The sequence below is a fragment of the Vicugna pacos genome, chromosome 1, assembly GCF_048564905.1.
Source record: "Vicugna pacos chromosome 1, VicPac4, whole genome shotgun sequence".
In the NCBI taxonomy this organism is placed as follows: Eukaryota; Metazoa; Chordata; class Mammalia; order Artiodactyla; family Camelidae; genus Vicugna; species Vicugna pacos.
This window is the reverse complement of record NC_132987.1, coordinates 30,418,569-30,444,978: the sequence shown is the minus strand read 5'-3', so window position 1 is coordinate 30,444,978 and position 26,410 is coordinate 30,418,569. Positions and strand designations below refer to the sequence as shown.

The 26,410-nt window shown below is 34.5% G+C and overlaps 1 protein-coding gene across 3 annotated transcripts in view; it reads right to left on the bottom strand.

Moving 5' to 3' along the window:
- The window catches only part of MME (membrane metalloendopeptidase), a 467,357-nt gene that overhangs the window by 412,318 nt on the left and 28,629 nt on the right, over positions 1-26,410 (bottom strand). The window contains exons 1-2 of one of the 3 annotated variants that reach the window (XM_072959582.1): positions 11,059-11,161; positions 3,658-3,775 (exon numbers count right to left, since the gene is read on the bottom strand). The exons of 1 other annotated variant lie outside the window; for it this stretch is intronic. The gene's annotated coding sequence lies outside the window, so the exon portion shown is untranslated. Of the gene's footprint in view, positions 1-3,657; positions 3,776-11,058; positions 11,162-26,410 lie in introns of those variants that run through there. One more of the 3 variants, XM_072959579.1, reaches the window with a different exon arrangement.

The window sequence follows — 26,410 nt, the reverse complement described above, 5'->3', positions numbered from 1 at the left end:
ATCAACTGGTCATAGATGTTTGGGTTTATTTCTAGATTCTCAATTCTGTTCCTTGGTCCACATGTTTATCCTTATGCCAGTACCACTCTGTTTTGATTACTATAACTTGTTAGTAAGTTTTCAATTTAGGACACACGAGTCCTCCAACTTTGTTTTTCTTTTTCAATATTGTTTTTGGCTATGTTGGGCCTTCTGCAATTCAATATGAATTTGAAGATCAGCTTTTCCATTTTCACTAAAAAGACCACTGTAATTTTGATAAAGTTTACATTGAATCTGTAGATCATTTGGGAAGGTACTGCCATCTTAAAATACTGTCTTCCAATCCATGAACATGGGATGTCTTTTAATTTAGTTAGATCTTTAAGTTGTTTCAGCAATTTGTAGCTTTCAATTCACAAGACTTTCATCTTCTTGGTTAAACTTATTCTTAAGTGTTTTATTATTTTGGATGCTATTATATATGGAATTGTGTTCATAAGTTTCTTTGGATTGTTTTATGCTGGTGTGGAAAATACAGCTGAAGTTTGTATGTTTATCTTACACACTGCCACTTTGCTGAATTTATTTATTAGCTCTAATAATATTTTTGGTTAATTCTTTGTGATTTCCTTCATATAGAAACATGATATCTATGAACAGAGATAACTTTACTTCTTCCATTCCAATTTAGGTAACTTTATTTCTTTTTCTTGCTTAATTGCTCTAGCTAGGACTTCCTGGATAATGTTGAATAGTAGTGACAAAAATGAACATCCTTGTCTTATTCCTGAGCTAAGGGAGAAAGCTTTCAGTTTTTTATGTTGAATATGATGTTAGCTGTGGGTATTTCATAAATGTCCTTTATCTTGTTGAAGAAGTTCCCTTCTATTTCAACATTTTTAGTGTTTTATCATGAAAAGGAGTTTGGATTTTGCCATATGCACTTTCTGTTCCTACTGAGATAATCCTTTTTAAAATTTAAGCTAGTTTGAATGAGTTTTTCTTTTACTGACAGTTGTATCTTTTATATTTCTCTTGCTTTCACCTTGTTCTTGTTTTTCTCTCACAGAAATTGGTTCAGCAAGTGGCAAATTCTACTGCAATGAATAATAATTGACAATTGGTTTGGCAAGGAAATCCTGCAAAATGACTTTGTTATTTTACTCTACTTTTACTGGCTGTAATGTCATAATATATAGGTCTTGATTTATATCAAGCTATGAAAGGTTATGGCCTCAATGAAAAAAACTACTTATTTTCAGTTTTGCCTAATATGCAGGAACAGTAGTGATGTGAACAAAACTGAAAAAATGCATCATTTCTTCTTATAATTTACTCCTTTTGTCCCCAAGAAATGTTTTCAAGAAACAATCATTGTTTTAGTGAATTCTCCCTTGAAGTTCTTACTGGTTTCCGGCAACTCTTGTTCAGTCTGAAGCCATTTGTTCCATCTGAAAGATTTATTGAGTAGGAAGATGAAATGTTTAATCCAATATAAAATAATAGTAATATTTGAAGACTGTAATCAAAGAGGCTTTAGCTTTCCTTCTGCTCTTTCATTTGGACCTTCTAGCACTTTCTTCCATTTCTTGGGCATTCTGAGAAGAGATTTAGACATTGTAGAATGCAAATGTACAAATTCAGAACAAGATCAAGCTGGATCCAGTACTGTCCAGTCAGTGCTTTCAGCATCTCCACAGTTCCCTGTACTTACTCCTTAATCTCTCATTATCTTTTATAAAATATTAGAAATAATTATCCAAACACAACAGATTGAACTTTAATATGACAGAGAAGTATCAGATCAGCTAAGTTGTCATTCCCCTAAGTTTTCTTTCTTTCAATCTTTTTCTATTTCCTAAAACTATTGAACAGCATTTAGTCTTCACCATTCTTTATTCTTTAAATGAGGACAGGGCATGACATAAAGGACTAAAATGGTTAAGAGTACTCCAAGTATTATTGAAAAAGATGGGAAATTAGGAAATGATGATCACTTAACTAGGGAGCCCGAGTGAAGAATAATGAAATGTAAAACAGAGAAGGGGAAAAGTACTACACACACAGTCATGTGGTTGAATTGGGTAACTGCTCAGGGATATTTTGGAGGAGAGAAAGTGAAGCACTCCTCTCCCACCTACAGTCTATAAAATGTCTTTACCATTATATGCTCATCATTTTGGTAATTCTGACTAGTAGATTTGTAAGATTCTTGTAAGAAAAAGAATTGTGATGATTAAAAGAGATGCCATTCAGTCTGTTCATAACAAAGTCTCCATTACCATCCCTATCAGAGACTTGGGAATAAAATAGGAACATTAGAGCACTTTTTGCCAGTCCCAAGTAGAAGACCCAAGAGACTCTTGTTTTTAACAGAAAGACAAGGGCAATTACACTTATTGTTCACCACCCTCTAAAAAAATCCCAAGAAATTTCCAGTAACAGATTTAAAACCTATTTCCCCTCCTTAACCGTTCAAAATGATAAATTCAAAGACTTTCAGAACAAGAATGTAGCCCTAATTGTTAAAATCGGATTTTTTGCAAAGCTTTTACATTTTCTCCAAATGCTCAATAGGATTAAATATTCATCAGCTGAAACAAACAAATGCCTGAAAACCCAGTGCCCTGAGTACTTACTTCATGGCTCACAGAATATTTACATTGCTAACAAGCTTCTTATTGTATGAATGTTAGAGGGATTTGGCATGCCTGATATTCAGAAGCCATTAACAAGAGCTCCAGAAGCATGCATAAAGGCTGGGCACAAAATCCTGTTTACTGGATTGTGGAAGATCATAGAAAAGAAAGAGATTAGTTTCACTGGCTCTTTCTGCTATCTTAGATCCAAGGTAGGCTGCTGCCTACCTCTCATTTCCAAAAGAATCAGAGAAAGCAGCAAAGCTCAGACCTGGGACCACTAGAACAAGCATCAGTTGAAAATTATTAATAAATAAGGAGATGCAACATGTAGCAGGAGCCACAAGACTGGCTTTAACAATGAATGCAGTAACCCAACAATATACACACAAAGTACTAGGATTCACTGCTGCCCTGTGAGGTTTTTATTGTAATCATTCATAAAATGTCACTATAAAATACCCATTTGTCATAATCAATTTCAATTTTAAAATATTTATGTCTGCATTACAGAACTGTTTCCATCTAACAAACGGCTCATGTTCTAAAAAATTAGTTAATAAATGCTATAAATCAAAGCCAACATTCTAAGCCAGGAAACAAGTCACACATCTTAGAAATGTAAAAGTAGTTTTCCAAAATAATTGCCAGATTTTTGCCCAGCATTGAGTATTAATGAACCCTTTAATTAATCTTTATATCACAACTGCTTGAATTAAAAAAAAGTTAAGAGAAGGGAAGATTAATTCAGATGGGCCCAATGTCCAGGATGTTACCAAGTCTTGATGTTTCAGAAGCTTCACATAATGTTGCACTGAATAAAACCTAGGCATATAAAATACTCATGTGTATATTTAATATTTTAATATATATTCGAAGTCTCTGTAGAGTACATTTCAGGTGCTCTGAATTTTAGTTTTTAATAAACATATTCATGTTTTACCCTATTTATATTCAGAACTTAAGGGGATTTGTGTGCTTCATGAGGAGTTAAGGTAGCAGTTATACAGAAGTAGCAGTTACACAATTTCCTTACCAGTGAATAGATGTCTTACGATTCACTTGACATTAACAGAGTACATTTGTATTCTTAAAGGAAATCCAGTTGTAGGTGACTTTCTGAATTTGACACCGTTATCTTTTCCTGTAGTCTCCTAGGCCAAGGATACATTTACAAGGACCTCAATTATTTCCATTGTAAAGTAAAAAAAAAAAAAAAAACAAAAAAACAAAAAAACAAATAATTCCCAAGGTCATTTTCAGCTCTAAGTCTCCACACAACATTTTTATTTGGTCCTGGCAACAAGAAAGTAGACAGAGAGTTTAGCATTTTGGTTCATCACTTAGGTCACTTAAAAAATATTTATTTAGTGCCTTCTATGTGCCAGACAGTGTTCTAGGAGCAAAGGGAATGGTAATAACAAGCAGGCTTTACTGCTACAGTGTTTAAGTGCTACTGGAATAGGAAGACAATAAGTATACAAATTAATCATTAACTATAATGTCAAGTTGCATAATTGCTACTAAAAATATTTAGCAGGGTAAGGAGGAAGTAAGAATCTACTCCAATAAACCTCAAACATCTCTTTTTTAGAATTATTCTTAATCTGTATTATTTTTATAGTCTTTCAAAATTTACACTTGCTATATCCTGAGATTTTTGTTTATTCTTTGCAGTTATACCAGTTCTTTTTCTTCTTGAATCTATTTTTAAATGGAGTTGCCACTTGAATTATTCTGAAATGCAACTAGCTCAACACCTTCAGAGGAACTAAGTATAATAAATCAATGCTAAGAAACTTCAATGCAAAAAATTCCAAAGTTTTTAGTGCCCTTGACAATACAGATGAAGAGGCAAAGACCAGTGGCCTAGTAAATAAAATTTAAAGCATGAATTTAGTAATACAAACACTATTTCTATGTTAGCATTTCCAATGGCTCTTCATCTTTATGCAAAAAATTCCAAAGTTTTTAGTGCCCTTGACAATACAGATGAAGAGGCAAAGACCAGTGGCCTAGTAAATAAAATTTAAAGCATGAATTTAGTAATACAAACCTATTTCTATGTTAGCATTTCCTATGGCTCTTCATCTTTGGGGCAGAATATTGTTGGCCCACAGTGGTTCTTCCTTCTCTGAGAACAGTTCCTGGCAAACAGGGCTAATAGCTCTGCCTTTACTATATCACCCTATATCTCACCTTGGCCGAATGGTCCAGCAGTGGACATCTGATATGAGTGGAGCCAATCAGATTCTCCTTTTTTTTTTTCTTTCTCAGGTCTATAATATTCATAATAAAGGGATCCAGAAGCAGAACGCTGTAAGAGCTGAGTCATTTTAAATGAAAATTGTTCAGATACGGTCTGTGAGGTAATGATCTTCCTGATTCTTCATTATCCATCTTTTTGGTTCCATGAAATAGCTTAATATTATTTAAAAAAAAAAACTTCACTTTCTAATTTAAACTAGTGAGAATCTTTTATGTTGCTTTTGCCACAGCTGACATCATAGTCAGTGGTGATAAGACTGAAAGCTTTCTCCCTTAGCTCAGGAATAAGACAAGAATGCTCACTTTTGCCACTGCTATTTAACATCAGCCTGAAAGTCCTAGCTAGAGCAGTCAGGCAACAAAAAGAGATTAAGTTCTTTTAGCATTGTAAAACCCACTGTATTTATAAGCAAAGTTGCCATTTAGGGACTGAATTAAATGTCTATCTATCTTCTAATGTTTTTCAGAGTGCTCTCTGTCTGATGGTATGAAAATAAAACTCTCCGTACAAAAAGAAAACCAAAATTGTCTCTGGGCATTTGACACAAAGAAAAGGAGTAGAGTAGCAAGAAAAATAAAAATCTATTCAATCGGTTAAGAAATTTTATTCACAAAAGTGTTTTTAAATAAAAATAAGTTTTGATATTTTCTTTGCTTTTTACTTTTGTCTTGGTCCTACTTTTCAATAAACTCTCAAAAGGATTCAGGTATACCATTTTAAAGTTTATCTGCTCTTCTTTGGCCTTCTCTATGCATAATGCTAAGTATCTAAAAATATCTACATTCATTGCTTAATCCATTCTCTTAAAACCATCAGCCACTAATATTCACCAAAAGACTACTGTGTATGGATGCTGGCTTGTGGCCAAGTGGTACATACCAAAGGAAGGCTCCCTAACATCTTGCAGTGGCCGCCAGCTCAAGAGGACGCACATTGACTGCTGGCCCATTGCAACTGCTTGGGTTAGAACCTCTAAGATTATGTCAGAAATTTAGGGTCAGTTGGAGTCACTACAATAGGTCTTCTCTGACTTTCTTCCTTTGTTTCTCTTGCCTCAAGACAACAGCTTTTATTCCCTTATCCAGATTGCTTTCCATGGCACACCCCCACATAATAATTAAACGTTTTATAAAAATTACTCTGAGAGGTAGTTTTCCTTTTACCTGTGATAGGTGGTATTAAGTACCCACAAAGGAAATAGACATTAATATTTTAATCTCACCTATAAATTGTTATAGAACAGACCTTCTAAAGAGAATTGAGATTTCAACCTCAGTTAAAATTCATTAGTTTCTATTTCTTTAGCACTTTATACTTTTCAAGAATATATTTATTCACTCATACATATTTTTATAAATAATGTACAGATTCTAGGATTATAAAATGCATAAGATAGATGGTTTTGAAGAGGTTAAGCTGACAGCATGAAGACCAGTAAGAACTATAATAATTGGTCCATGAGAGACATTCTAAGAGCCTGAGCAAAGACAGAGATGGTCAGAATAAGGAAGACATAAGCAGGAGAGTGAGTTAAGCATGAGTTGGAGAGGTGATAGTATGTAGCTGAGCATGACTCTTAAGGTTTCCAGCTGGGTGAATGGGTGAGTGGTGGTTCTATTCACTAAGACGAAAGGAAAAGGCAGTGGAAGGTGTTAGATCTCTTTCATTTCACAGACATCCCGGGGTATCTTATCAACGACCATGGATTCATTTACCATCAACACGCTATTGATTTCAAAACCTGCATCTCATGCCCACATCTGTATTTCAGGCTTTAGTTACACATGGGGCTGCCAGTGAGACAGCTCCATTTAGATGTTTCACAGATATCCTGAACTCAACATTTCCAAATAAACTCACCATTGTCTTCCCCCAAATCCACTTCTACTCTTGTATCCCAATCTCAGGGAATTCCTCTATCATTTAATAAGAACCTAAAAGTCTGTTATCTCTTCTTCAGACTCATCCTACACTTTCACTTCATCATCAAATGATTCCATCTACTTTATCTTTTGAGTACTTCTATTCTCTTCATACTTTTGCTACCATAGTTTAGATAAATCATAATAACATCTGAGGATTACACGACAACCTAATTTTCCTTCCTCTATTCTCAGGATTGCTCCATTTCATTTTGACATGCCCTCTACTCTTGACAAATTAATTCACAATTATGTTTCTAAAATACAACCTTCTTTATTTAAATCTTTTAAAGGGCTCTCCACTGTTTTCAGGATAAATTTAATCTCCTTAACATGGCCTACTGATTTCTATACAGGTGGCCTTGGTTTACGTCTGCAGCCTTGTTTCTCAGCACTGATCTTCTCTCAAATAAACCACCTCCATTTGTGCATCACCAATGTGACCCTATGCATGGCAACTACAATAAACTATCCTTAACACCCAACACTCTTTAGGGTAAAGTTAGATGAGGACTAAAATGTGTCTATGATTTTGGCAATTAGTACTGTATCAAGAGTAATTTTAGATAATTAATGGAGACAAAAAGCAAACTACAATGGCTTCAGGTATCAGGCATCAGAAATAATAAGAAAGTGGTAACAGAAAAAGGAGACAACTCATCAAGCTCATCAAGAATTGACTGAATTTAAAAAAAAAAAAGAGAATTGACTGAATGGACCAAGTGTCAGGGACCAAGCACATGACAACATATAAGGGTGTATGACACCAAACTGATTCTTAAAATTTACACAAGAGTTAGCTGGAAGAAACTGTCAAGAATGCCTCAATCCAAATCTGGCCAAATAGTATCACAAAAACAAAAAGCTGGAAGAAAGACTTCCATTGGCAAGGGAAGATGATATCAAACCATCTTATAATATTACAGCATAAAATAGGAAGGTAGAAAATAAGGAGATGAGACTCGTAGATATGAAAGACTTAGACCATAGAGAGTCTTGTTTGCTATGTCATGTCCTTAGATCTCATTTTTAGCAGATAAAAAGCTATTGCAAGTTTAAACAAGAAGAGAAATGAGACCCAGTTTTCATTTCTGATTGATCATTCTAATTCAGTATGGAAAAGAGTTTTCTGAGCAACAAGGCTAGAGGCAGGGAAGAAGATTGGCTATAAAGTAAAATAGAGAGACACTGACAGAGAAGTAGAGACAAAATCAAGACTTTTATTAAATCCCTGCATCCAACTGGTAACCTGGATAGGGCAGATGTTGTTATTCCACTTTTCCAGGTCAGGAGGCAGAAAGGGAGAGATCAAGGTAATAGAGCTGTTTTCTGGCAAATGTGGAAACGCAATGCAAATTCTTCACTTAGAGCCTAGTGTACTTGGAGCTGGAAAACTTAAAAATTTCAGTTTTCAAGGACTTCAGTTAGAATAGTTTAATTGATCAATTCAGCCCACCTGATGCTTGAGTTATCAGTATAAACTTGTATTTGTTTGTGTGTGTGTGTGTTTGTTTAATGGAGGGACACAGAAAGAAATACAGATGTATATATGCATGAGTTAGCATATATACATATATGTCCAAGCTTTGTCCACTGAGAGGGCCTAGGAATGACACACACCTGTCAGCCAGATCCTGGTTTCTAAATACTGTTCTCCACAAAAGGAACCCGAGCTTTTTGAAAAATTGGTTGATTCTAGGACTGAGGCAAGGAAAATGCAAAATGAGCCAGGAGGATTTTGTTTTCAGGAAGTAAAAAATTGCTCAAAAAGAACGGAATGAGGGTATATCAAAAGGACACAGGAGTCAACCTGAAGAGCTCCCAATGACTAAAGTTAGAATAATATGATCAATAAAGTATATAACAATGATATTGGACTGTAACTTATAGAATAAAATAAATATACATGAATCCATACTGATAAATATAAATAATTCAATAAGTAAATAAACCTGGGAAAGGCCACCTGTTTCACACAGAAGAATTCTAATTAATAAATGTAAATGGGAAATACAAAATCAAATGAGACCACCACCACAATAACAATTGTTTCAAGCAACATCCACCAGTGAATGCTAAAATTAGTAGGTGAAAGTTTAAGGAGAAATAGGATATTTGCACAGTCTTAAGGTGTTCTTCCCTCCAAAAATATCTATTAATTATAAAGGGGAAAATAGTAATTTTACAGTGGAGAAACTTGGCTGATACCACCTTAACTACGTGACCAAAGCCAACATCACCAGTACGATACAGGGTCATTATGTACTACTCCTTGCTGTGATTCACTGAGAAGGACACAATATCACTTCAGTGGTGTTCTTGCCAAAAATACATTACATCAATCTAATTTTGAGAAACATTACATGAACCCAAATAGAGACATAGTCTACAAAGTAACTGACCAGTACTTTCTGTAATATCAAGATGATGAAAGACAAGGAAGGACTGAGGAACTGTCACAGATTGGAGGACAGTGAGGAAGCCCAACAATCAAATGCAGTGTGGGATGCAGGACTGGATTATGGAACAGAAAAAAGAGGTTGTTGGGAAAAACTGGTGCAAAAATAAAGCCTGTAGTTTACTTAAAAGTAATCATCAATTTAAGTTTCTGGTTTTGATGTATGGTTATGTGAGATGTCAAACACAGGTGAGGGAATATAGGAGTTTCCTGATCTATTTTTGCAACTTTTCGTTAATACTAGAATTATTTCAGAATTAAAAGTTGTTTTTAAGTGATGGCAGAAGTATATATTTCAAAAAATTTCCAGACAACGTTGAACTGTATTCAGTAAACACAAATCATCTTTTAAAACCATCGATGAATCAAGTTAAATTTTTTTCTTCCATCCATCTTCCTTTGCACTAGAGCCCCAATTCATCAAACTAGGAGGCAGGCTCGTTGCCAACACATAGTTTAAATTAGCTTTGTGGAGCTACAAGAACTCTAAGAAGGCACGTCAGAAGCCCTTGAATGAAGACAGGAGCTGTTACAGATCAGGCTTTTTTTATAGATGGGGATGTGGATTCGAAAGACAAACAAGTACATATTAAAACCATTGGAAAGGCTGAGTGACTAGACACTAGAGTATTTGAATACTGATTTCAATACCAGTCCCTCCACTTGTAGATGTGTAAATGGAACCACTTGGGGCCTCTGGCCCCTTAACGGTTAACTGGAGTTACAGCAAATCTTGAAGTGATAGGATTATTGTAAGAATTTTATAATATAGATACTGAAAAAATCATAATCTGATCATACCAATTAGACATTACTGATAAAAAATGTAAAGATATTTAAATGTCCTTTGAAGGTGCCTCATTAGCGCAGTAGGTAATCTCATAAAATGTTCTTTGAAATGGAGATCTGAATGAAAAGCAGTTCTTCTCAAATTTCATTGTTGCTTTTTCCTGCAGTTAAGTGAACATTTGGGAAATAAGAAGTGCTGCTAGCTTTTCTGAATTGCACAGCACATGGTCATATTTCTCTTCATTTGGCAGCTAATGAAAACAACTGCCAGGATTTAGAAGCCTTCTACTTAAAAGGACTATAATAGATAGTTATAGCCAAATCTAAACGTTGTTAATAAATGTCTGAAGATAACTGTAAGGTGGTAATTAATGATAGAGAGTCTCTGGAACTATCCCATATCCACATTTATCATCACTGCATCCCTGAAACAGCATAATGATGCTGATGGATTAGTCTCATTGCCCATATGAATCCCAAGAAATCTCTTAAAGAGTCCTCCATCAAGGTTTGCCCCAGTTTCTTTTCCCAAAAAATTTATCATCCTATTGACAATTGACCAAGCAGTAGTGATAATTCATTAGATGTTACGCCTTTGCTTTGTTTTAAAAAGGGGAACCACCATTTAATTTTCACCTAATACAAATGTCAAGACACTTTTCTCCCCAGGCACATAAGTAATACGTGCAACATTTAGTTTTGGGCTCCCTCAAAATAATCTCCCAGCTTCACTCCAGCCTCTCTAGCTACTCCTCGTGCCCTTCATTTTGGATTCTCTCTCCTTAACCTATCTTTCATTTTCCTAAGAATTTCAGATTCTCTTTCCTTTTAACTCTACACATATTCTCCGATGAGCAGACCTGTCCATAAGCTACTGTGGACACCATCACCTTTGCCTGAATTACTACAACAGCTTCCTAACTAGTTGCTGTACTTCCAAGTTTCTTTGTAGCCCATTCTCTGCATTGCAGCCAAAAATGATCTTTCTAGAATACTTACCTAATCATGTCAATCTCACGATTAAGCTCTTAAGAGTTCCCCACTGCCCCTGAGATGAAGCACAATCTCTTAGCTACACCTTCATGATCTGGTTCCTGTTAAATTCTCCAGTTCCAGATCTTAACCATGCATTCTACAATCTTACATAATTTTGTGTTCTGTTTATCCCTATTTGGAACTTTCCGTTGCATCCATGGTGCCCAACACTATTCTAGGCACATAGGCATTCTATAAGTAATTGTTAAATAAATGAGCGGATAAATAACTGAATGAGTGAAAATGGCTACCTTTACGAACAAGGCAAGCCACTGTAAAAATTAACGATTTAAATGCAAATACAAAAAAAATCAAGAATTAGACAATATAATTTTACAATAATAAAGAAAGGGAAATAAACATTAAAATGATCACCCTAATGCTGTATTTTAAATAGGCATAAAATAATTTTAAAATAGCAGTATGTTCTTATTATGAGTCTATTACTAAGAGAATATACAATTTTATTCCTTGTGAAACAAACTTAAATGGTTTCAGGATACTTATTGGCACCTAAAATATAAAATGTGTGTGATATGGACGTTTATATTACTGCATAGTTGAACAAAACCACTGCCTATTCAGTTTTATAGGGGAAATTTTTTTGCTTGCTTCATAAGAAATTTAAAGGAGTTACTGGCTCAAGAGATGAAAAACAGCCTCTTGATACAACGCTAAGCATTGCTTACTCTATTATACCGCATTCCTATAGAAATATGAGCAGATCCCATCAGCATTTCACGGATCTTTGGGGACATGTCAGAGCTTTCATTTGTTTCCCAGGAAAGTTTCTTATTACAAAAAATTTACTGCCTAAGTCAGTGAACTACGAATTATGGTTAACTGCCCTCTATTTTCCTCTTCAAAGAGAGGCAGCAGGCATCCAAATTCTTATCCAATGACTGTCATTTTTAGTCATTCTAAACTGACTTTTAAGATTTACTTTCAATATCATAAGCAGAGGAAAAAAGATAAGAAAAATTGCGCTATTTGACATGTAATTGCAACTCCAGTTGGAATATGGAGTGGGAAATTCCATTCCTACTACAACTGCCCATTATTTATTGATAAGCATTTATATCCAAGTCACTGAAGACATAAATCATATTCAGAATTTCTCAGTCATCATTTACATTTTTAATATGTAAGAGCATGGGCTCCTATCCTATCTGTGAGAATTACTATAATGTAAAGGCTACAACCCCAAACAACATGATGTTATATAAATGGGACATAGAACATGAAGAGAAAACAGGTCAACTGTAACGTAAGAAGACATCCAATTGACAGGTCCCCTCCAGTAATAATCCTGGCCTCTATGTATGCACTTGAATATTCCAAGACTAGTTCTGTTACAAACTGGTTTACTTAAAAAGTATTTCAGAAAGTTCTACAGTCTAACTACCTCTCTGATGTTATGACTTCTGCTCTCAAATTCTTTTCCTAGGCTACCTCCTGATACAATATGAAATGTTATCAGATGACATTTTTTTCATGTTGCTGCTTAAAATGTAGGCCATCATTCGATTATATTTGAATTTAATTCCTGGAATGTAATTGATTTCAATGTAAAAATGTTTCTATGTGAACAAAGAAGACATGGATCATGACCACAGCTACACTGGTTAGATCACATACCTATCACATTGCGTTTATTCTAGACAAATCACTAAAAGAGGAAACTAAGAAATATAGAAGTCTCAGTAAATTGATAAAGAGTAAAAAATTATGTAATATGAGGAATTTTTAACTATTTCAATGTAAGCTCTAAGATGGCATGGGCTGTATTTTAGAACATTATTCAGCACATAACAAGTGCTCAATAAATATATGTTGAGTAAGTTAAAAAATGAATATGAATGAAAAACTGGAAAAGATACGACTTAACTAGATTATAAAAGCTATCTTCAAAGATTTAAGAGCTATGAAGTGAAAGAGAAAATATTAGACATATCTTGCAGAACTTCAGATAGCAAAACTAGAAGCAAGGGATAGGAATTACAGAAGAATCTCTAATAAATAAAGTTAGAATGAGCTATCAAGAAAATAAGTTTTCTTTTTTGCCTGAGAGTTTAGATTACATAACTTTTAATATTTTTTTTTCAAACTTAACTATAAATTTAAAGAATAGATTTGCTTTCTGGTATTTTTTTCAGCTGATTACTAAATCGGCTGTTCTAATTTTGCAAAGCTGGAAGTACTTCTGTAGTTTTCATTTGTCATTTTCAGAACTATGTATATTCATTATGAGTGAAGTCCATCTAATAATACATATAGTAATCAAAATATTTGACCATTTCATCCAAATAATAAGAGTTCCTACATTAATATAAATCACATATCAAAGGCTTGATGAGAAATTTTCTCCAAATTATAAAATATGTACTACAGATTGAATGCAATTCCTACCAAAATTCCAATGGCATTTTTTCACAGAAATAGAACAAACAACTCTACAATTTGTATGAAATCACAAAACACTCTCAATAGTCAAAGCAATCTTGAGCAAGAAGAAAGCTGAAGGCAGCACAATTCATGCTTTCAAACTATATTACAAAGCTATAGTGATGAAAACAGTATTGCATTGGCATAAAAATAGACACAGAGAGCAATGGAACAGAATTAGAGCCCAGAAATAAACCCACATATATATGATCAATTAAGTTATGATAAATGACCCAAGAATATACAATGGGAAAAGGACAATTTCTTCAATAAATGATGTTGGGAAAATTGGATGGCACATCTAAAAGAATGAAATTAGACCCTTATCTTACACCATACACAAAGACCAATTCAACATGGATTAAAGAAATGAACATAAAACCTGAAACCATAAAACTGGAAGAAAGCACAAGTGGTAAGCTACCAGACATCAGTCTTGGCAATGATATTTTTGAATTCGACACTGAAAACAAATGCAACAAAAGCAAAAATAAACAAGTGGCACTACATCAAACTAAAATGCTTCTGCACAGCAAAGGAAATAATCAACAACATGAAAAGACAACCTATTGAATGAGAGAAAATATTTGCAAATCATATAAGGGGTTAATATCCAAAAGACATAAGGAACTGATACAACTCAATAGGAAAAATCAAACTATCTGATTTTTTAAATAGGCAGAGAACCTGAAAAGACATATTTCCAGAGAAGATATACAAATAGCCAACAGGTACATGAAAAGTTGCTCAACATCATTAATTGTTATGGAAATGAAAATGAAAACCAAACAAGATTATCACTTTACACCTGTTAGAATGACTATTTAATCAAAAAGAGAAGAAATAACAAGTGTTGGTAAGAATGTAGAGGAAAGGGAACACTTGGGCACTGCTGGTGGGAATGTCAACTGGTGTAGCTGCTCTGGAAAACAATATGGAGGTTCCTCAATAAATTTTTAATAGAACTACCCTATGATACAACAAGTCCACTCCTGGGTATTTATCTGAAGGAATAATCTCATCTCTAAAAGATATATGCATTCCCATGCTCACTGCAGCATTATTTACAATAGTCAAGGTGAACTCATAGATATAGAAGAACAGATTGGTGACCATCAGAAGTTGAGGGAGCGGGTGCTGGGCAAACTGGGTGAAAGTGGTCAAAAGGTATACACTTTCAGTTACAAAATAAATAAGTTCTACAGATATAATGAAAAGCATGGTGAAAATAGTTAACAATACTGCATTTGAAAGTTGCTAAGGGAATAGATCTTAAAAGTTTTCATCTCAAGAAAAAAATTGTAACTGTGTGAACTTAGTGAGGTGATGGAAGTTAACTAAACTTATAGTGGTGATTATTTTACAATAATATAGATATACATATATCAAATAATTATGTTGTACAACTTAACCTAATACAATGTTATATCAATTCTATCGCAATAAGACTAGTAGAAAAAAATAATATATAAATATTTCTCTAGTTGAGGGGGAAGGCACACTATAAAGGGTAGAATTTATGAAGTTAAATAATATGATGAATTTAGTTACAAAAAGTTTGAACTCTGTATGGCAAAATATATATATATATGAACAAACTTAAAAGAAAAACAACACATACAATACATATTACAAAGTTTTAGTATTCTGAATTTATAATGCATTCCTACAAAGCTATATAAAAGGAACAATCTAATTGGTCAAATACAAATAAGCAAATTATAGATGATATGCTAACTACCAATGAACATTCCAAAAGATATTCAAGAGTTTCTAATAATAAAGAAGTACAAACTAAAAGAAAAGGAGTCTTGGGTTTGTGATTTTTATGTATCACAATAGCAAAATTACATGAACAATGAATTGAGTCTGATCAAAGAAGCAGAATCTTTATGAGAGTTATAAGGATTGAACACATGATTGTGAAAGCTGAGTACGTGAGATTCCCCTGAATCTGTTTTTGAGTCTGCAGTCAGAAGGGAAGGGGGATGTGACAATAAGGAAAACTCAGTGCATGAGGACAAGCAGGAACACACTGTTCGCTTTACAGCTACAGAAATCATGTAGGCCTTTCACTGCTTTCAAACCTCCAATTTTGATGATGGGGTGATAGAAGAACTATTAGTACATTTCCTCATGGAGATAAACATGCACTTGGCAGTGGGCCCAGGAAACAGAGAACTCAGAGCTTGAGGGGCTGCAAACAAGGCAGGGGCCCTACTCCCAAGGTGAGCCAGCAGAGCCCTGTCAATGTGCATGCACTTGCAACAGCCTTGGTCTCAAACAGGGTTGCTGTTTCACTTCCCCTTTTCAAAGAGAATGCAGATTTCTCTTGCAGTCAAGAGAACCCATATCATGCAGGGAAGGAAATTCTGGGCAGCGTTATTTTCAGTTCAGCTGACATACTACAGAACTGAGACAGGAAGGGGGCAGGGCACAGCCATTCAAGGAATGATACAGCAATTAACATCAAAGTGGTGGAAGATTCAACCCCCAGTAGGCCTTGAGCCTCAAGGTGGTGGGAGATTTGACTTTTAGCAGATCTTGAGCTTCATTATACTCCCATTGTAATAGATTAACATGGTAAATAACATGCCCCCAGGCAACATGACAGTCCTAAGGCTCGCCACAAAAGGTAAAAGAGTGGGAAGTGGGCAACTTCCCAGGAATCCCAGCCCCTTACCCAGGCTAGTCAGACTGGTCCTTGCACTTATTAGCATATGAAGCCACTGAGCCCATAAAAACTGGCAACATGCCACCTTGTGGCCGCCACCGCCTCTCCTCCCCCTCCTCGTTTGGAGACTCTGTCTATGGAGTGTGTACCTACTTTTACTCTAATCTGAGCACCCAACCCACACATCTCCTGGCCTTCCTCTTGCCTTTCGATGTAGCTCTCTAAATAAATGTACATTTACTCAACTGTGGCTCGCTCTTGAATTCTTTCCTGCGCGAAGCCAAGGACACACACTTGGTGGGGAACGTTCCAGGGTCTCAACCGAAGCCTGGGACATGGCCCTCCTCATACCCCACATCTGTTTTTCCTGCATCAGCACCATCACTGATAACAATAATAATGACAATAACAAACATGTATTGAGTGCTTTCTATGTGTTAAGTACAGGTCTATTTCTTGACAGCAGTCCTCTGAGGTATTTTGGTTCTATCCTTGAACCTTTCAGATACAGAAAGTGAGGAACAGAAAGATGAAACAATGTCTGAACCAAGGCAATCTGATTTCAGAGCTGTAATTTTAACCACTGCTGTATAATTATTAACCAGATTTGATGAGGGTGTGGGCAAAGAAGAACTTTCATACCATAGAAGGAGGCTTTGAGTCACATTTGTGCTTAAATTTGCCAGAAGCACTATTTATTTTAAACAGAGCACAGGTGAAAATAAGATGTGCAAGTGATTTGATGTTTTCTGAATATCAAAACAAAAACAAAACAAAACAAAACAAAACAAAACAACAAAAAAACCTACACAATTTTTATTGTGATGGATCAAAGTTAAATTCTTTTACAACTAAAGTAAACAAATTCATTTTTGACAAAAAATTTATAGTCTAAAGATTTAAAAAGAGCACTATAATATTTCATAAGCTTTGGACTTTCCTATCCTTTGTAATTACAAAGCTGCATTCCTGAATGATTAGAAAAAACCTTTGTAGTTAAGCATTGAGTATTCCAGGATGAGCTATCCAGAATTAATCTGCTCCATAAGCATAGCAAGAGAGGGACAGAGCTTGCATTTATTTAATTTAATGAGGTCTTTCCCCACCTATTTGTCCTAGAACAATGTTCTCATTTCACCCAGTTCCTGTGCCCTATGAATCAAAGAGCACTTTATAATCAGAAAGCACAGACTGGTTCCACAACACAAAAGTGTTCTGCCTAAAATTCCAATAGTTCCCCCATGAGAAATATCTAACCATCCCCTGCTTGTCCTGCTAAGGAGGACAATTTCAACTACCCCACATTATCCACAAGGCTTCAAGACTAAGTTTGTCGTAGATTACAATTTTTCAACTAAGATCAGTCTGTGAAGTTATTTCTATTTCTACAATATACTGTTAAGTAAGCAAATTTTAAATGACCTTTCTGGAGAAAAACATTTTCTGTATCCCCAAATGCAAAATGAGCCTATATCAATATTATATGTATGAATTTACCCAAAGGAAAAATTAAACAAGTGTGTGCAAGAAAGAAGCTGCAAGAATTATTCATTGTAACATTGTTTATGAGAGTAAGTAGGTGGAAATCTTTATATCTGTTAACAAAGCATTAGTTAAATCAATTATGGCATATTCATGCAATGGACTACAAAACAGCCATTAAAAGGGACAGATAGTTCTATACAGACTGACATGGCACAATAGCCAAGATATATTATGTTCAAAAAGCAGATTGCAAAATAGTATATGTTTATACACTGTGACATATATATTTATCATGATAATTATAAATGTAGCCTAGACTTCACAAAGAAAATTATACTAGAAATTAAAGGTCTCTGTATATGCTATTTCTAAAATGTAAACACTACATGATTTATTATTAACAAAATGTAATTGATTTTGAGGGGAGGATATACAGCTCAAGTGGTAGAGTTCATGCTTAGCATGCACAAGGTCCTGGGTTCAATCCCCAGTGTCTCCTCAGGAAATAAATAAATAAATAAATCTAATCACCTCCCGCAAAGAAGAAAGAATTTTTTAATTTAACTGATTTAAAAATTTTTAGGTTGAACACAACTGCACTTGCAAAGTAAATAAATATTAATATTTCAATGTATATTTTAAACATTTAAGGTAAAATATAAACAGTGATTTACATTTCTATATTCTTAAAATATATATATTCTTCAGATACACATTTTTTTTCTTTTTGTGTGTCAACAGCAGTTGGCAAGGTACACAACAATGTAATAGAAGTCCAAGATAGAATTTAAGGTGTTTTAGTATAGATGTACCTAAATTTAAAGCTTATTTTTATGTCTTTTTCCCTCAACCAGCTTTTAACCATTTCTTTTCACTGTAATTGCCCAAAATGTTTTCATTGTTTTCCAGTCCTGCAAACCACTTTTGCTTTTCTTTTAATCTCTTCAACTCTCTCAAATATCGTATTTCATTAAATATAAAATGCCACTGTAAGACACTACTATTTCATGTAGCACTAGGAAAGAACAAAAAGCTGTCAGTTAAACTAACAATGATTTATCACTTACAATTTTTATTCAAAGGGTTTCTTTAGACTTATTTATTCTATCGTATATGTCACTCCTGTGCATACTAAAAAGAATAATTAAAGTTAAGTAAATCAGCTAAAGCATTTTTTCAATTATCTTCATAACTGGATTGATTCTTCCAAATCACTTTTCAACTCAGCACTGTAGATGCCCCTGTTTTTTCAGCCAATGCATCCTCTGTGCCACCATCCGTATAGGTGATGTAGCATGTCATAGAGAAATGCTCTCCTGTCTTAAGAATTGTCTTCCTAGCCACTGACACCCATTTTGCAAGTTTTGATTTGGGTTCTTTTTTGATCTTAACAAGAAGATGTCAATAAAAGGTTTTAGACAACAAATAGGATACGTTTCTTCTTTATATGGTCTTTAAGTGGTTTGTTGTCTGAATCACTGATGTACTGCAGTTCTAGAATCACGACAGCAGGAATCAAGGTTTGCATAGGCAGGCAGTAACAACTGTGTCTCAAAAGCTGCCTGACTCACTGCAGTGGCAAGATGTCATCAACAGCAACACTCATCTCCATTTCAGAGGTGTTAAAATGTAAAGAAGTGCTCTTGGAATCAACAAAATGTATCATTAGTACCATCATTTCATGATAGTAAATTAGGATGCATAAATCTCTCATTGCCCATAAAATCACACTACCAGTAAGTGGTCAAGCCAGGGCTCAAACCTAGGTATCATAAAATATTGTGTTTCAGATCATATATCCAGTACTCAATAGATAGAACACTGGGTTTAACTTCTTTTAATCTCAAGTATCCTTATTAACTAGATTTGTGTAAATTACTCCTCTCCACCCCCTACTCCCAACCATGGCTTGCTCTCTATTTTTCTACCAAAGTGTACTGCCTCTTCAATAGACATCTTTATATTTACTACTTCTAATTTTTCTGCTAGTTGGGAAAATGATACACAATCATGTATAATAAGAGTAATACTTTTAACTGAATTCAGTATATGAGCTTTAATGTATTGACTCTTGAGTTTTCTATTTAGGCTCCTTAAGAGATTTTCTATTAGTTTCTTCATCTCCAGCTATTTTCTAAATGGCTGTAGATGCCAAATATACATCCTATATATAAATATAGCAGCCTACAGTTTTATTCTTTTTTTCAGTTTCTTATTTTTACATATTTTGTGTGGCCCTATAATTCTTCGCTAATTTGGTCTGTACTATGAAATTTCTCATTTCTACCATTCAGGACGTACTGTTGAATACTTACAACAGTTACTAATGCTATTTGGTGATGTTATTTTGTTTTAACCAACAGGGATGGATAAGTTACCTGTAATGTATGAGCTTTAAAAAAACCCATAATTATTGGTACCAGATTACTTCTATAATTATCCAGGTAAGCAAAAAAGAATATCATATATTATAGTTATAGTCATTTTTAATCATTTGACTTTCAATTTACTGTGCATTTTCTTTTAGGTTTGTTTTATATATAAATTTTTTTCACCACTAATGAATGTTCTCTTTTCCCTTTCCCTGGAGCCGCTTAACAAGCTGTAATAAAGCTTGTCACAATAAAACCCTGGGGTAAAAAAAAAAAATCTACCAGCATTTTTATTCATATTGAAAAAAAATGTTGTAAAGAGAAAAATGAAGAACATATTTATCTCAAATCCCAGTCTAGTCATATCTGTCTCATGTAGCAGAGAGATCTTTTCCATCCTATCAATTTAGTCCTGCTGAAATGGTATTTCTGCATTCGCTTGCTATCTACCTTCAGTTATTCAGAGGCCTCCCCATTTTTAAATTATGTATTGGCTGCTCACCTATCTTCCTATAGGTTATTTTCATCAGTCTGCATACATAGTTTGATTATTGGGGTGTCTCATGCAGGTTTATTCTTTCTCAAAGAAATGCTAGTAAGTTGAAAGCTGTTCCTGCTGCTAAATTTCAGAGTCTTATGTTGTGACAAAAGCCCCAGAGTCTTATAATTTATAGATAGTGACTCCTCTTGTACACATCACCGATATTTGACATGCTTGCCTTGACATTTATGTCCTAACAGATGGGGCTTCCCATCTAACAGTAAGGTAGAAAACCCCTCAGTCACATTGAGCGGTCTGCTTCTCTGAATGCAACACAAGAGTAAAGAAGAACACACTTTAATCGCTCAGCAAGCACAGCTTGGATCTTTTATGCTGTCAACTGTACTGGCGTCTCTGACATACTGAGAGCACCAACTCATTAACTCCTGTGAATTTGTGCATTTGCCAAAGGCTGCTTAGAGAATTAAAGAACAGTTTTCCCGTCTAAAGCACAGGCCTGGAACCCAAATAATGTGGTTTCATCCTGTCCTAGTCTAACTTGAGGGGAGGCATTAATTCTAATATTAGATGATTGTTTTCTGTTTTCTTTTATTTAGTATCTAAAACATCAATGTCCTCAACTTCCTCACAGTCATCTTTCTGATGAGCCTATGCCACAAATCTCCTACCCCATTACTCTATTCTCAAGCTTGAAGACCGAGGATTAGTTAAAAATATTTTTAAACCTGCAGTTTGATAACATTTCAAATTAATGATCTTCAGCCTCCATGGAAACATCAGTGCTGCACAGACATCTTGAAAAGATAGTTCATTACGAGTTTTTTCTTCTACATAACCTTTGAAATCCAGTCCATTCAGTGTCCAACTCCACAAAATTGTTCTCACCAAGCTGGCCATGATTCCTGATATACACAATTCAATGGATAAATTTCAGTTCTCAGTTTTAAGTCTATGAAATCACTTTCTTACAATATTCTTCCTATTGCTTTAGTGACATATTTTCAGCCTGCTTTGCAAACGTCTGTACCTTTACCAAACTCATAAATAGTTGTATCTTCCAGGCTTTCTTCTCAACACTCTTTTCTTCTTACTCTACCTTCTCTTCCTTGGCCATTTCATTCCCACTTATGTTTTGAACCACTACCAAAATATTGATCACAATGTCACCTATATCTCCAGAATCTATTCTTCCACTCCAAATTTTCTTTTGACTGTCAAATCCACATTCCCAACTTCCTACCAAAAACCTCCCCTGAATCTGTCACTGGTATCTCAAACTCAGCATATTCAATCTGAACTTATCCTTGTCCCTATCGAGCTGCTGTATTTTTATGTTCCCTATTTCAGAATACAATTCATCATTCATCCAGTTGCCCAAGTGAGAAATCTGGATGTCATCTTTGTCTCCTTTCTTGCTCTGACCCCCCTACAACCAATTAGTCACTAAACCATAACTTTACTATTTCCTTAATACCTCTCAAACCTGCTCTCAAAGTTCTATTCCTGTTGTCAACATATGAGTTCAGCTCTTGACTGAATTGCCACGCAATAACCTATCTCCCTCTCCACCAGTCCCTTACACTTCTGACAGAGTGACATCCAAATGCACAAATTGGATCACATCATTCCACTGCTTAACATCTTTAATGGCCACCTTTTAACTTCAGGAAGAGAGAAATGCAACATCATACGAGATCTTTCAGGAATGAAATGTTAACTTTTCATGCAGCTTTATCACTCTACATACTTTTAATACCACATGGCATTTTTCATGGTCCAGTGCACTCTGAGCCCTGATGCTGAATTAGATACTCTCGTAGGCTGCAATTATACCTTAGACAATCGCTGGTAGAGCAGTCATTACGTTTTATCATAACTATCTTTGTTCCTTCATTCCCAATTCCTTAAAAGGAAAAAAAATTTCATTTCTGGACCCCTCAACACCTGGCTTATATTAAAAATTCAATAAGTCTTTGTTGAATGCATGTCTGATTATAATTGTTTGTAGAAGTATAAAATTTTGGCTTTTCTAAGTATATATTCAGTGCTCATTCTTTTTTAAAAAACATGGCTTAAGGAAACTTGACTTTTGTTTCCAATTCAAATGAATTCAAAAGTTGAATAATCACAACTAAAGAATAATAATGTCAAAATGAAAATAAACTAAAGATCCAATGGTATAATAACCAAAATTATAAACTGCACAATGTCTTTGAGAATAATTTTATTTATTCTATTCATAGGTGCTTTTAAATAGATTTAATTGGTCTCTGCCTCAAGGTAGTATTTGACTTTATATTTGAATTTTAAATGTTAAGAATATAAGATTTGTTATGCTCAAATGTAACCTATTTCACCCAGCAACCATTTTATAGTTTTCTAGAATTGTAAAGATCAGCATGTATTTTCAAAGACTTATATATAAAATTTGCCTCCAGTGGCTAAATGGTCCAGTCAGACAAAGAGAGAACAGTAAACGCTATGTATCTGAATTTCAACAGCATTAGTAATTTATATTTCACCTTCCATAAGCGTCAACAAATAGAAGGTCTGAAGCTGTGACTCCCAGTTATGGTGGTATTAACATCTCAATTGTACTTAAAATAACCTCAAGGGATGACATAAAATTTTTTTTAAACCTAAACTATAAATTCAATTTCATGTTAGAAATGGATATCATTTTTTAGATTTTGTGTTGAAGATTGCCAATCTAACAGCAATTCAGGACCAGGTAGGAAACCTTTTCAATTACGTTGAAAATACTGTATGAAATAATAGGATCTAATTTCAAATGGAAGGGATTTCATTGTTTTTTTTTAATAAATAACACTGTATATTGATTTTAATGTTTTAGTTACTTGAATAGCCAAATCAGGCAGAAAACTTATCATAATGAATGTACATCAGTGTAAATAGCTATTGATAAAAATGCTTTGATATACAGAATAGCTCACAGCTATTTCCAAGGCAAAGAGATCAGTATAGCACTGAAGAATAAATTATACCTTTCTTCCTTCTTAAATATTTGGATAAATAATAAGATTCCTAATTATATTATTCTTGTAAATTAGTAAATAAAAAGTAATGTATTAATCATTCTGTTAGAATAAATTAAAGATACACTATGTAATTATCACAGAAAAATCATGCATTTAAACATATATAATAAAAAGTTAGAGAAATGGTTGAAGTCTCAAAATAGGTTAACATATTCTGGGATTAACAAAGAAGACAGAAAATAAATTAACTGTACAAATAGAATGGCATACAAGTAGAAAAAGAAACTACTTTGGTTACTATGAAAAAGAGAATAGAATTTTAAAAATGCTATTAGAAGTCCTGGAAAACCTTCTGAAGAGTAGCAAATATATACTACTTTAAAAGTAAATGCCACTGAACACAGCAATCCATATCCAGGACTTAATCTTAGTTTAAGTTTTTGGCAAAATATGAAAATGTGTTTCAAGAAGGATATTTACCATTTATAATGATAAAAATTGAAACTATACTAAGTCTCAATAATAGGAGACATGGAAAAATCTGAGTATATACATGCAATGGAATGTTAATCTATCATTAAAAGTTACTCCAAAGTATATATTTATTAAAAATACATTTCCTATAACCAACGCAATTTATTGTTTATAAAGAAATAATCAACTTTTTAAAAAGTTGTCATGTAAGAATAGCCAAGGTTAAACTGGATTAACTAAATAGGCAGAGTCACATAAAATAAAAGTGAACAATAGATTTAGAGTTGAAAAACATCTTGGATGTAATTAATGAAGATAAGCAATATTAATTGGGTGGCAGTAGTAGGAGCAGTAGCTTGCAAAGCTGGTGAGTGATAAAGGCAAGATTTGAACCCAGGCTGCTTAGTTCTGGGGGCTGTGTATCCAACTGCTGTGCATATTGCTTCTCTGTAAACAAATATTCAATCAGTGCAGAGAAAATAAAACCATGCACCAAAAATTACATAACTAAGCAAGAATGGAGAGTAGAAAACCATCAAGGAAAGAATAAAACTGCTACATGAGTACATAGGAAGTAGGCTCAGAAATTAAAACAATAGTAGACTTAAGAAGTTAACATAGAAACTAAGGATGATACAGGCCACACAGAATCTAATGGTAGATTAAAAACACAAAAACAAAAACAAAACCCCATACCCAAAGCAGGGACCCCTTCCCTAGGGATGTTTGCACACAGCCAGCCTGCTCGTTTATATATTTCCAGTGACAGAGTCAGTACTGTTTCACACACTCTTTCTCCAGCTGGAGAGTTCTAACCTTTTGAAGTTTCTTAAATTGAGCAAAGCCCCCTTTTCCATGTAACTTCTGCACATTAAACCCAGGTGTGTCCTAAAAGGAAACAAATGTACTATCTATTCTATATAATGGCACATAGACCATAACTATCTTGAGTACTTCCCTTTAACTTTTTCTTCACACTAAACATCTTTAAAGTTCTTTCATAAATGCTGCATCTGTTTAGTGAGTACATTCTGTGCTCTGGGCACTAAAGAAATAACAACAACAAGTAAGGAAGTTATTGTTCCCCAATAACTTACATTCTAGAGTAGGAAAACCCAGCACAAAAGAGTGACGAAAGATGCTCGTTGATGCTAGGTCAGAACAGAGTGCAGCAGGAGTACAAAACATGAGAGTAACTAAGCTTGTCTCAGAGCAAAACAAAAACAGTTCACATACAGGTGAAATTTCAGCTGATGCTTAATTAATGAGTTTCTCTAGCAGACACGACACCAAGCACAAAGACTCTATAGTGAAAAAGAGTTTGACATCTTCTCAGAACAAAAAGAAAACCATTGTGCCAGGAGTCAATCAGCATGGAGAATGGTTAAAGACAAGATTGAAGTGATAGAAAAAAGCCAGATTATTGGGTCGTTACGGACTGGAACAAAGAATTTGGATCTTATTTTATGAAGGGTCTGAGAAGGAAAAGGTTCTTCTTTGATGAACATTTTAAAATGACCACTCTGGAAGCTCTGTAGAGCATAGACTCCAGAAGAATGAGGAAGCAGGGAGATCCACTAGAGGATAATGCAGTCATTTAGCTGGAGAAGGATGGCAGCTGGGACCCGGGGGTGGCAAATGGAGTCTGAGAGAAGGAGTTAAATTTGAAAACCATGTTAGAGGTAGAATTGACAGGACTTGCCAATGGATAAGGAAAAGAAAGTGAAAAAAAAAGTCAAGATTCTTAGGAATTTGTCATGAACAATGGTGGTGTCTTTTACTGAGACGAGGAAATGGAGGATAGTATAGGTTTAGAGAATAAAATCAAAAGTCTGGTATTGGACACACTTTTTTGTGTGGGTATAAGGCATTAGAGTTCTCAGGGAAAAGATGCAGATATGAATTAGAATATTTATAGCAGCAAAGTAGAAAATATTACCTAGGAAAAAGAAGGAGACCAAAGACTCAGTTTTGCTTCCCTTAGTCTGTAGAAATCAGTTAGGGAGGGAGACATTAGCCAAAGGGCAAGAGAAGTAGTGGATAGTTAAGAATAAAGAAAACCAGAAGTGTAAAGAGTCACAAAGGACAAGAGAGTGTTTCAAGAAGGTGGAAATGGTCAATTGTGTCCAATACCAATAAGAAATAAAGAAATGGCCATTGGGTTTGGTGAGGTGGGAATCACTGGTAGTCTTGACTGACTAGGGTAGAGTTAGGGAATGAAGCAGGCTCACACCCATTTAAAGTAAGTAGAACAGCACAGTGATTCAACAAAATAAATTTCTGTTGTTTAAGGGAATTTTAAAAAATAAAATAAAATAAATAAAACTGAATAGGCAATGAAGATGAGGAGATGGAGACAATGTGG